Raw genomic sequence first — 8,918 nt, forward strand, 5'->3', positions numbered from 1 at the left:
AAAGCCGAACTATTCATTTTATAGCAAATCGTGTGATATAAATTGATCAATTACCCGCACATACACAGACTGTTCAATAACTTTTGCTAACACTGATGGCATAGAAACACGTCTATAATTATCTACATTATCCCTTTCTCCCTTTTTATAAAGTGGCTTTACTATTGAGTACTTTAATCGCTCAGGAAACTGACCATCCCTAAAGGGAAAATTACAAATATGGCTAAATATAGGGCTAACATGTGCAGCACAGTACTTTAATATTCTGCTAGACACTCCATCATAACCATGAGAGTCCTTAGTCTTCAGTGATTTAATTATTGACTAAATCTCCCTCTTGTCTGTATCACAGAGGAGTATTTAAGACATCAATCTCGGAAATGCATTTGCCAAGAAAGTTACATGAGTCCCTATAGAAGCTAAATTTTTATTTAATTAACCAGCAATGCTCAGAAAAGATTGTTAAATACTGTACATATATCTAATTTATCAGTAACAGGAATATTTTTACTGTGAACTGACTTTTTATCGTCGACCTTGTGCTCCTGACCAGAAACTTCCTTCACAACTGACCATATGGTTTTAATTTTATGTTGTGAATTAGCTGTTCGGTATGCATACCACATACTCTTTGCCTTCCTAATAACGTTTTTAAGCACCTTGTAGTACTGTTTGTAATGGTCTACTGCAGCCTGATTGTGACTACTTCTAACATTGTGATATAATTCCTGCTTTCAGAATGAGATTTTCACTCTGCAGCGGAGTGTGCGCTGATATGAAACTTCCTGGCAGATTAAAACTGTGTGCCCGACCGAGACTCGAACTCGGGACCTTTGCCTTTTGCGGGCAAGTGCTCTACCAACTGAGCCACCGAAGCAGGACTCACGGCCGCTACTCACAGCTTTACTTCTGCCAGTATCTCGTCTCCTACCTCCCAAACTTTACAGAAGCTCTCCTGCGAACCTTGCAGAACTAGCACTCCTGAAAGAAAGGATATTGCGGAGGCATGGCTTAGCCACAGCCCGGGGGATGTTTCCAGAATGAGATTTTAATCTGCCAGGAAGTTTCATATCAGCGCACACTCCGCTGCAGAGTGAAAATCTCATTCTGGAAAAATCACCCAGGCTGTAGCTAAGCCATGCCTCCGCAATATCCTTTCTTTCAGGAGTGCTAGTTCTGCAAGGTTCGCAGGAGAGCTTCTGTAAAGTTTGGGAGGTAGGAGACGAGATACTGGCAGAAGTAAAGCTGTGAGTAGCGGCCGTGAGTCGTGCTTCGGTGGCTCAGTTGTTAGAGCACTTGCCCGCGAAAGGCAAAGGTCCCGAGTTCGAGTCTCGGTCGGGCACACAGTTTTAATCTGCCAGGAAGTTTCAATTCCTGCTTTGTTCTACAAGATATCCTTATCCCACTAGTCAGCCCCCAGGGCTGCCTATTTCTGCTAGTACACCGTTAAGACGTTGTAATTGAAAGCAACTCTCAAATAGCGTGAGAAATGTGTTAAGGAAAGCATTATATTTGTCATCTATGTTATCAGCACTATAATCTCCCTGCCACTCTTGTTTCTTGACGAGGTTTAAAAACTCTTTATTGTTGTTGGATTAACTTTCCTACATTTTCCGTTTTTAAATACGACATTGGTTTGAGTACAAAAGCCTTTTAGTGTTCAAATTTGTGCATCATGGTCTGAAAGGCCATTCACAGTTTTACTAACAGAATGCCCATCTAGTAATGAAGAATGAATAAAAATATTGTCTATGGCTGTGCTACTGTTCTCCTGTACCCTAGTTGGAAAAAACAGTCTGCAGCAGATCATATGAAATTAGGAGATCTACCAACATCCTTTTTCTTGCACAATCATATACAATGTTTATATTGAAGCCACCACAGATAACTGGTATCTGGTACTTCCTTCCTACAACGTGAATGTTTAGTTTCACTAAATTCAACTGCCCCGCACAATATTCAAATATCTGTTCAGTGCAGTGTCGTGATACGTCTATGGACTCAAATGGAATACTTTTACGTACGTAGCCACTCCCCTACCCCGCAAGGAACTCCTTGAGAAACAAAAAATTAATATGTATCCTGGTATAGGAAGCCTTTGATTTGCCAAATTATTTAAGTGGGGCACTGATATAGCAATAATTTCAGAGTCAACATCTATAAGCAGCTCACTAACATCAATACCTCTTATATTTTGATGAAATATGCTAATTCCTTCTCGACGTGGAAACATTACATCATCGAAAGTTGAGCCCTTAGTTAGAGGCAATTCGTTTAAGCAGCTGACTCCAATCTGGAAAAGGTGCAGCTGTTACACTAACTACTACAGGAATTTTTCCATGAGTGACCCCACCACTTCAGTCCGGAACCGCGCGACTGTTACGGTCACAGGTTCGAATCCTGCGTCGGGCATGGATGTGTGTGATGTCCATAGGTTGGTTAGGTTTAAGTAGTTCTAAGTTCTAGGGGACTGATGACCTCGCCGGCCGGAGTGGCCGAGCGGTTCTAGGCGCTTCAGTCTGGAACCGCGCGACCGCTACGGTCGCAGGTTCGAATCCTGTCTCGGGCATGGATGTGTGTGATGTCCTTAGGTTAGTTAGGTTTAAGTAGTTCTACGTTCTAGGGGACTGATGACCTGAGATGTTAAGTCCCATAGTGCTCAGAGCCATTTGACGTCACCACCACCATCACAACCACTGAGGATTTTGGTGGCCAGCGGAATTGTTTAAACTCAGAAGAGTGTTCCTGAGCCACTACGTAGGAATTTCGGAAGTGTGGGGTGTCGCGATGCCCTGATGGAACTGCCGAAGTCCGTCGGAAGGCAAAATGGACATGAATGGATTCAGGAGAATGGACAGAATGCTCACGTACGTGTCACCTGTCAGAGTCGTATCTAGACATACCAGGGGTCCCATATCACTCCAAATGCACACGCCCCATAGCATTACAGAGCCTGCACCAGCTTGAGACTACCTCTGCTGACATGCAGGGTACATGGATCTATGAAGTTGTCTGCACACCCGTGCACGTCCATCCGCTCGATACATTCTGAAACGGACTAGTCCGACCAGGCAATGCGTTTCCAGTCAGCAACAGTCGAATGTCGGTGTTGACGGGCCCAGGCGAGGGGTAAAGCTTCGTGTCGCGCAGTCAGCAAGGGTACACCAGTGGGCTTTCCGCTCCGAAAGCCCATATCGATGTAGTTTCGTTGGATGGTTTGCACGCTGACACATATTGATGGTCCGACATTGAAATCTACAGCAGTTTGCGGATGGGCTGCACTTCTGTCATGTTGTATTCTATTCAGTGGTCGCTGGTCTCGTTCTTGCAGGATACTTTTCCGGCCGCAGCGATGTCATAGCTTTGATGTTTTACCAGATTCCTGGTATTCACGGTACACTCGCGGAAAGGATGTACGGGAAAATCCCCACTTCATCGCTACCTCGGAGATGCTGTGTCCCATCGCTCGTGCGCCGACTACAACACCACGTTCAAACTCTCTTCAGTCTTGATAACATGCCACTGTGGCACCAGTGACCGATCTAACAACTGCACCAGACACTTGTTGGCTTATATAGGCGTTGTCGACTGCAGCGCCGTATTCTGCCCGTTTACATATCTTTCTACTTGAACAGGTATCCAAATAACAGTTTCTTTGGCGCTTCAGTGCAGTTACTGCGCAAATGAAGTAAAACATTACACGAAATTTTGAAGAGTTTGTAGAGATAAAGTCGAATTGTATAAAGCTCGCATATGATGGATTTTAGCTCATACAGTGCAGTATATGAAATGTATGTAAAATATCGTAATGTTTTTTAGAATTGAAAGCAGAACGATATGTCATTTCGTTCTCGAGTTATTGAATTTTGCATCCGTCGGAAGGCCGCGCTCAACGCGGCCATTTCCGTCCCTCTGAATCGAGAATTATGCGCTCATAACAATCCGAAATGAGTTTTTTTGCAAATGATAACATGTAAAGAGAGCCATATGTTGTGTGATAAACACTTGAATTTATTCGCCGAAATACTGAAGTATATCGTCCTAGGCAGTGAGAGGTCCGCAGCTCAGGACGCATACGTATGTCAATAGCAGGGTAGGAAAACCCAAGAAACGTGCGTTTACAGCACCTGGGGATTGGCGGTGCGGGCGTGTAAGCACGTAATGAAAGGTTTAATATCGGATTCATAGGAAACAACTATTTTTTATTTAGTGACATTGTCAGTTTTAATTTAGGATCGTTTAATGAAAGTATGCAGATCTTTAACCGCTTTGTATTCTCATGAAAAACTGACTCATTATTTGTGCAGCTCTTTTAAATGGGTAGCTGCATCATGTGCCAAAATTGAGCTGCACAACTTTTTCTTGTTAATCTTAGTAAGCCAGGACAGGACTGCTAGGTCCCAATGCTCTTTGCCACATACAACAGAAGTTGTTCTGCTTCTCATCATTAACCTCCATTGTACGTGTTCTTCTGGTTAAGAAATCCTGATTCCAGTCTCTAACCACAGAACAGCAAGCACGCATGTAGTACAGCACCAGCACACGGTGTTACTAATGGAACATGTATTGTGAAAGAAAATACCAGGGCCGAAACTTTTTGTAACCAGCGAGCATGGAGCGAAATGTGAAAGTCAAAAGTTGTACAGCTGAGTAAAAATGTGCTTGTACGTCGGTCTACAGAAGATGCATCAGTGACTGAGATGAATCACGTATATTCTTATTTTCCTTGTGCCTTCTACATTTACATCTACATCTACATGGATACTCTGCAAATCACGCTTAAGTGCCTGGCAGAGGGTTCATCGAAACACCTTCACAACAGTTCTCTATTGTTCCACTCCCTAACAGCGCAAGGAAGAAACTAAATATGGGAGAGAGTGTCATTAACTCCACTGTTTTTCAATTATATAAAACGTGCTGCCCTTCTCTGAACTTTCTCGATGTATTCAGTTAAACTTTTTTAGTAAGGATCCCACACCACGCAATACTATTAAAAAAGAGGATGGACAAGCGTAGCGTAGACAGTCTCTTAGGTATTAGTTCATCTGTCGCGTCTTCTGAGTGTTCTGCCAAGAAAACGCAGTCTTCGGTTTGCCTTCCCCACAAAATTTTCTACTTGTTCTTTCCAATTTAAGTTGTTCATAATTTTATTCCTAGGTATTTACTCGAATTTACCGCTTTCAGATTTGACTGATTTATCGTCCCGCATTGGTGCAGGGTCGGCCTCGCTACTAACGGATTTGGCATGGTTAGTTTAAGGAATGGCCGGATTCCCGTCCTGTCATTACCCTGTTACCACCCCTTCTTCCCACCCCCCTCACACCTCTCCCAGGATGGAATACGTGTATCTCGACTGAAAATTTCCTAAACGTTGGTGAATAATGAGGCACTTGGGTACCAGCCCAGTATTCACATAGTGGGATGTGGAAAACCGCCTAAAAGCCACTTCCAGGCTACCCGGCACACCAACCCTTGTCGTTAGAACCGCCGGGGCGGATTTAGTCGGGGGCTGGCACATCTTCCAGTTCCGAAACACTGCTTTAATATGCAATTCTGTCTGGGCGTGTGAGAATGGAGTACGTGTGTAAAAACTTAAAGAGCATTTAACTATCTGCAGACGTCATAATGTAATTCTGATGACATGGTCGAATCAGTGCAATGACTAATGTCTAACTGATATCCTTTGATGAATAAAGGTGTAACTTAGCCTTTGCAATAATTAGTTGTATAGATTCTGGACGCTGACTGCTGAATTCGAAGCGGATTTGGGAAATACTAGCAAGTTAATTGGCTGGAAAGTGGGTCGCCTCTTTCACTTATAATTAAAGATGCCGTGCCATAAAGATGGGGAACGAGGATTGCCCCGTTACGTCTGGATTAGTGTGGAGGGCTGTAATTAAATCCCGGGACGAGGCGGGTCGGAGGACGGACGCTAAACACATCCCGGCGCTCGGCGTTTATTAGGGCCGCTTATGAGACAGCGCGGAGCCTCGGGCTATTATTTGCTGCCGGGTTGGGATTTCCTCGGCGGCCAGAAATCCAATACATTTGCGCTTCCGTAATCGCTTTGCTGCCGCCGCCCGGAAGATCAAAGGCCCGCCCGCCGCCAGGCAGAGTGCGTGCGGCCTATGCCGACGCCCCCGCAGTCAGCAGCAAGCAGCTGGGCGGGAGGGGGGGGGGGCAGGGAGGCGGGGGTCAGCAGCCTGCAAAGTGGCGCGGCCTACTGGCAGCGTAAAGCCACTCTGTGAACGGTTTGTGTCAGCTCTGACGCTTGCTTCTGCTCTGGCCATTAACACGGAGAAGTCATATACAGACTTCGTGGCATCTCTTCCTTTGTTGATACGAATCAACCTAGTCCTGCTACACTTCCCATGTGCAACGAGGCTTACCTCAGACATCGACAAATGTGGTGTGTCTAATGTGAATAGAACTGGCTGTACGTGTGTTCTGGACTAGGCTGCATTATATGAGGTGTTCTGAAACTCCCGTTAGAAACGTCTAATACTGGGTGGTCAAAAAGTCAGTATAAATTTGAAAATTTAACAAACCACGGAATAATGTAGATAGAGAGGTATAAATTGACACACATGCTTGGAATGACAAGTGGTTTTATTAGAACCAAAATGCAGGATGGCGCTGCACCCCATATTGCTAGACGCCCGAAAGATCTCTTGCACGCGTCGTTTGGTGATGATCGTGTGCTCAGCCACCACTTTCGTCATGCTTGGCCTTCCAGGTCCCCAGACCTAAGTCCGTGCGATTATTGGCTTTGGGGTTACCTGAAGTCGCAAGTGTCTCGTGACATCTCTAGGGATTCTGAAAGACAACATCCGACGCCAATGCCTCACCATAACTCCGGACATGCTTTACAGTGCTGTTCACAACATTATTCCTCGACTACAGCTATTGTTGAGGAATGATGGTGGACATATTGAGCATTTCCTGTGAAGAACATCATCTTTGTTTTGTCTTACTTTGTTATGCTAATTATTGCTATTCTGATCAGATGAAGCGCCATCTGTCGGACATTTCTTGAACTTTTGGTTCTAATAAAACCCCATGTCATTCGAAGCATGTGTGTCAATTTGTACCTCTCTATCTACATTATTCCTTGATTTATTCAGTTTTCAAATTTATACTGACTTTTCTTACCCCCATGAACCATGGACCTTGCCGTTGGTGGGGAGGCTTGCGTGCCTCAGCGATACAGATGGCCGTACCGTAGGTGCAACCACAACGGAGGGGTATCTGTTGAGAGGCCAGACAAACGTGTGGTTCCTGAAGAGGGGCAGCAGCCTTTTCAGTAGTTGCAGGGGCAACAGTCTGGATGATTGACTGATCTGGCCTTGCAACACCAACCAAAACGGCCGTGCTGAGCTGGTACTGCGAACGGCTGAGAGCAAGGGGAAACTACAGCCGTAATTTTTCCCGAAGGCATGCAGCTTTACTGTATGATTAAATCATGATGGCGTCCTGTTGAGTAAAATATTCCGGAGGTAAAATAGTCCCCCATTCGGATCTACGGGCGGGGACTACTCAGGAGGACGTCGTTATCAGGAGAAAGAAAACTGGCGTTCTACGGATCGGAGCGTGGAATGTCAGATCCCTTAATCGGGCAGGTAGGTTAGAAAATTTAAAAAGGGAAATGGATAGGTTGAAGTTAGATATAGTGGGAATTAGTGAAGTTCGGTAGCAGGAGGAACAAGGCTTTTGGTCAGGTGAATACAGGGTTATAAATACAAACAGATAGGGGTAGTGCATGAGTAGGTTTAATAATGAATAAAAAAATAGGAGTGCGCGTAAGCTACTACCGACAGCATAGTGAACGCATTATTGTGGCCAAGATAGACACGAAGCCTATGCCTACTACAGTAGTACAAGTTTATATGACAACGAGCTCTGCATATGATGAAGAAATTGATGAAATGTATGATGAGATAAAAGAAATTATTCAGGTAGTGAAGGGAGACGAAAATTTAATAGTCATGGGTGACTGGAATTCGAGAGTAGGAAAAGGGATGGAAGGAAACATAGTGGGTGAATATGGATTGGGGGAGAGAAATGAAAGAGGAAGCCGTCTGGTAGAATTTTGCACAGAGCAAAACTTAATCATAGCTAACACTTGGTTCAAGAATCATAAAAGAAGGTTGTATACATGGAAGAATCCTGGAGATACTAGAAGGTATCAGATAGATTACATAATGGTAAGACAAAGATTTCGGAACCAGGTTTTAAATCGTAAGACATTTCCAGGGGAAGATGTGGGCTCTGACCACAATCTATTGGTTATGAACTGTAGATTAAAACTGAAGAAACTGCAAAAAGGTGGGAATTTAAGGAGATGGGACCTGGATAAACTGAAAAAACCAGGGGTTGTACAGAGTTTCAGGGAGAGCATAAGGGAACAATTGACAGTAATGGGGGAAATAAATACAGTAGAAGAAGAATGGGTAGCTCTGAGGGATGAAGTAGTGAAGGCAGCAGAGGATCAAGTAGGTAAAAACACGAGGGCTAGTAGAAATCCTTGGGTAACAGAAGAAATATTGAATTTAATTGATGAAAGGAGAAAATATAAAAACGCAGTAAATGAAGCAGGCAAAAGGGAATACAAACGTCTCAAAAATGAAATCGACAGGAAGTGCAAAATGGCTAAGCAGGGATGGCTAGAGGACAAATATAAGGATGTAGAGGCTTATCTCAGTATGGGTAAGATAGATACTGCCTACAGGAAAATTAAAGAGACCTTTGGATAAAAGAGAGCCATTTGTATGAATATCAAGAGCTCAGATGGAAACCCAGTTCTAAGCAAGAAGGGAAAGCAGAAAGGTGGAAGGAGTATATATGTAGAAGGTCTATACAAGGGCGATGTACTTGAGGACAATATTATGGAAATGGAAGAGGATGTAGATGAAGATGAA

The 8,918-nt window shown here is 44.1% G+C and overlaps 1 non-coding gene across 1 annotated transcript; it reads right to left on the reverse strand.

Moving 5' to 3' along the window:
• Positions 1-803: 803 nt before the first annotated feature.
• Positions 804-878, reverse strand: Trnal-caa (transfer RNA leucine (anticodon CAA)). Its single transcript has one exon. It is a non-coding gene; the product is annotated as a tRNA-Leu (tRNA).
• Positions 879-8,918: the final 8,040 nt, after the last annotated feature.

The sequence above is a fragment of the Schistocerca nitens genome, chromosome 1 (assembly GCF_023898315.1).
Source record: "Schistocerca nitens isolate TAMUIC-IGC-003100 chromosome 1, iqSchNite1.1, whole genome shotgun sequence".
In the NCBI taxonomy this organism is placed as follows: Eukaryota; Metazoa; Arthropoda; class Insecta; order Orthoptera; family Acrididae; genus Schistocerca; species Schistocerca nitens.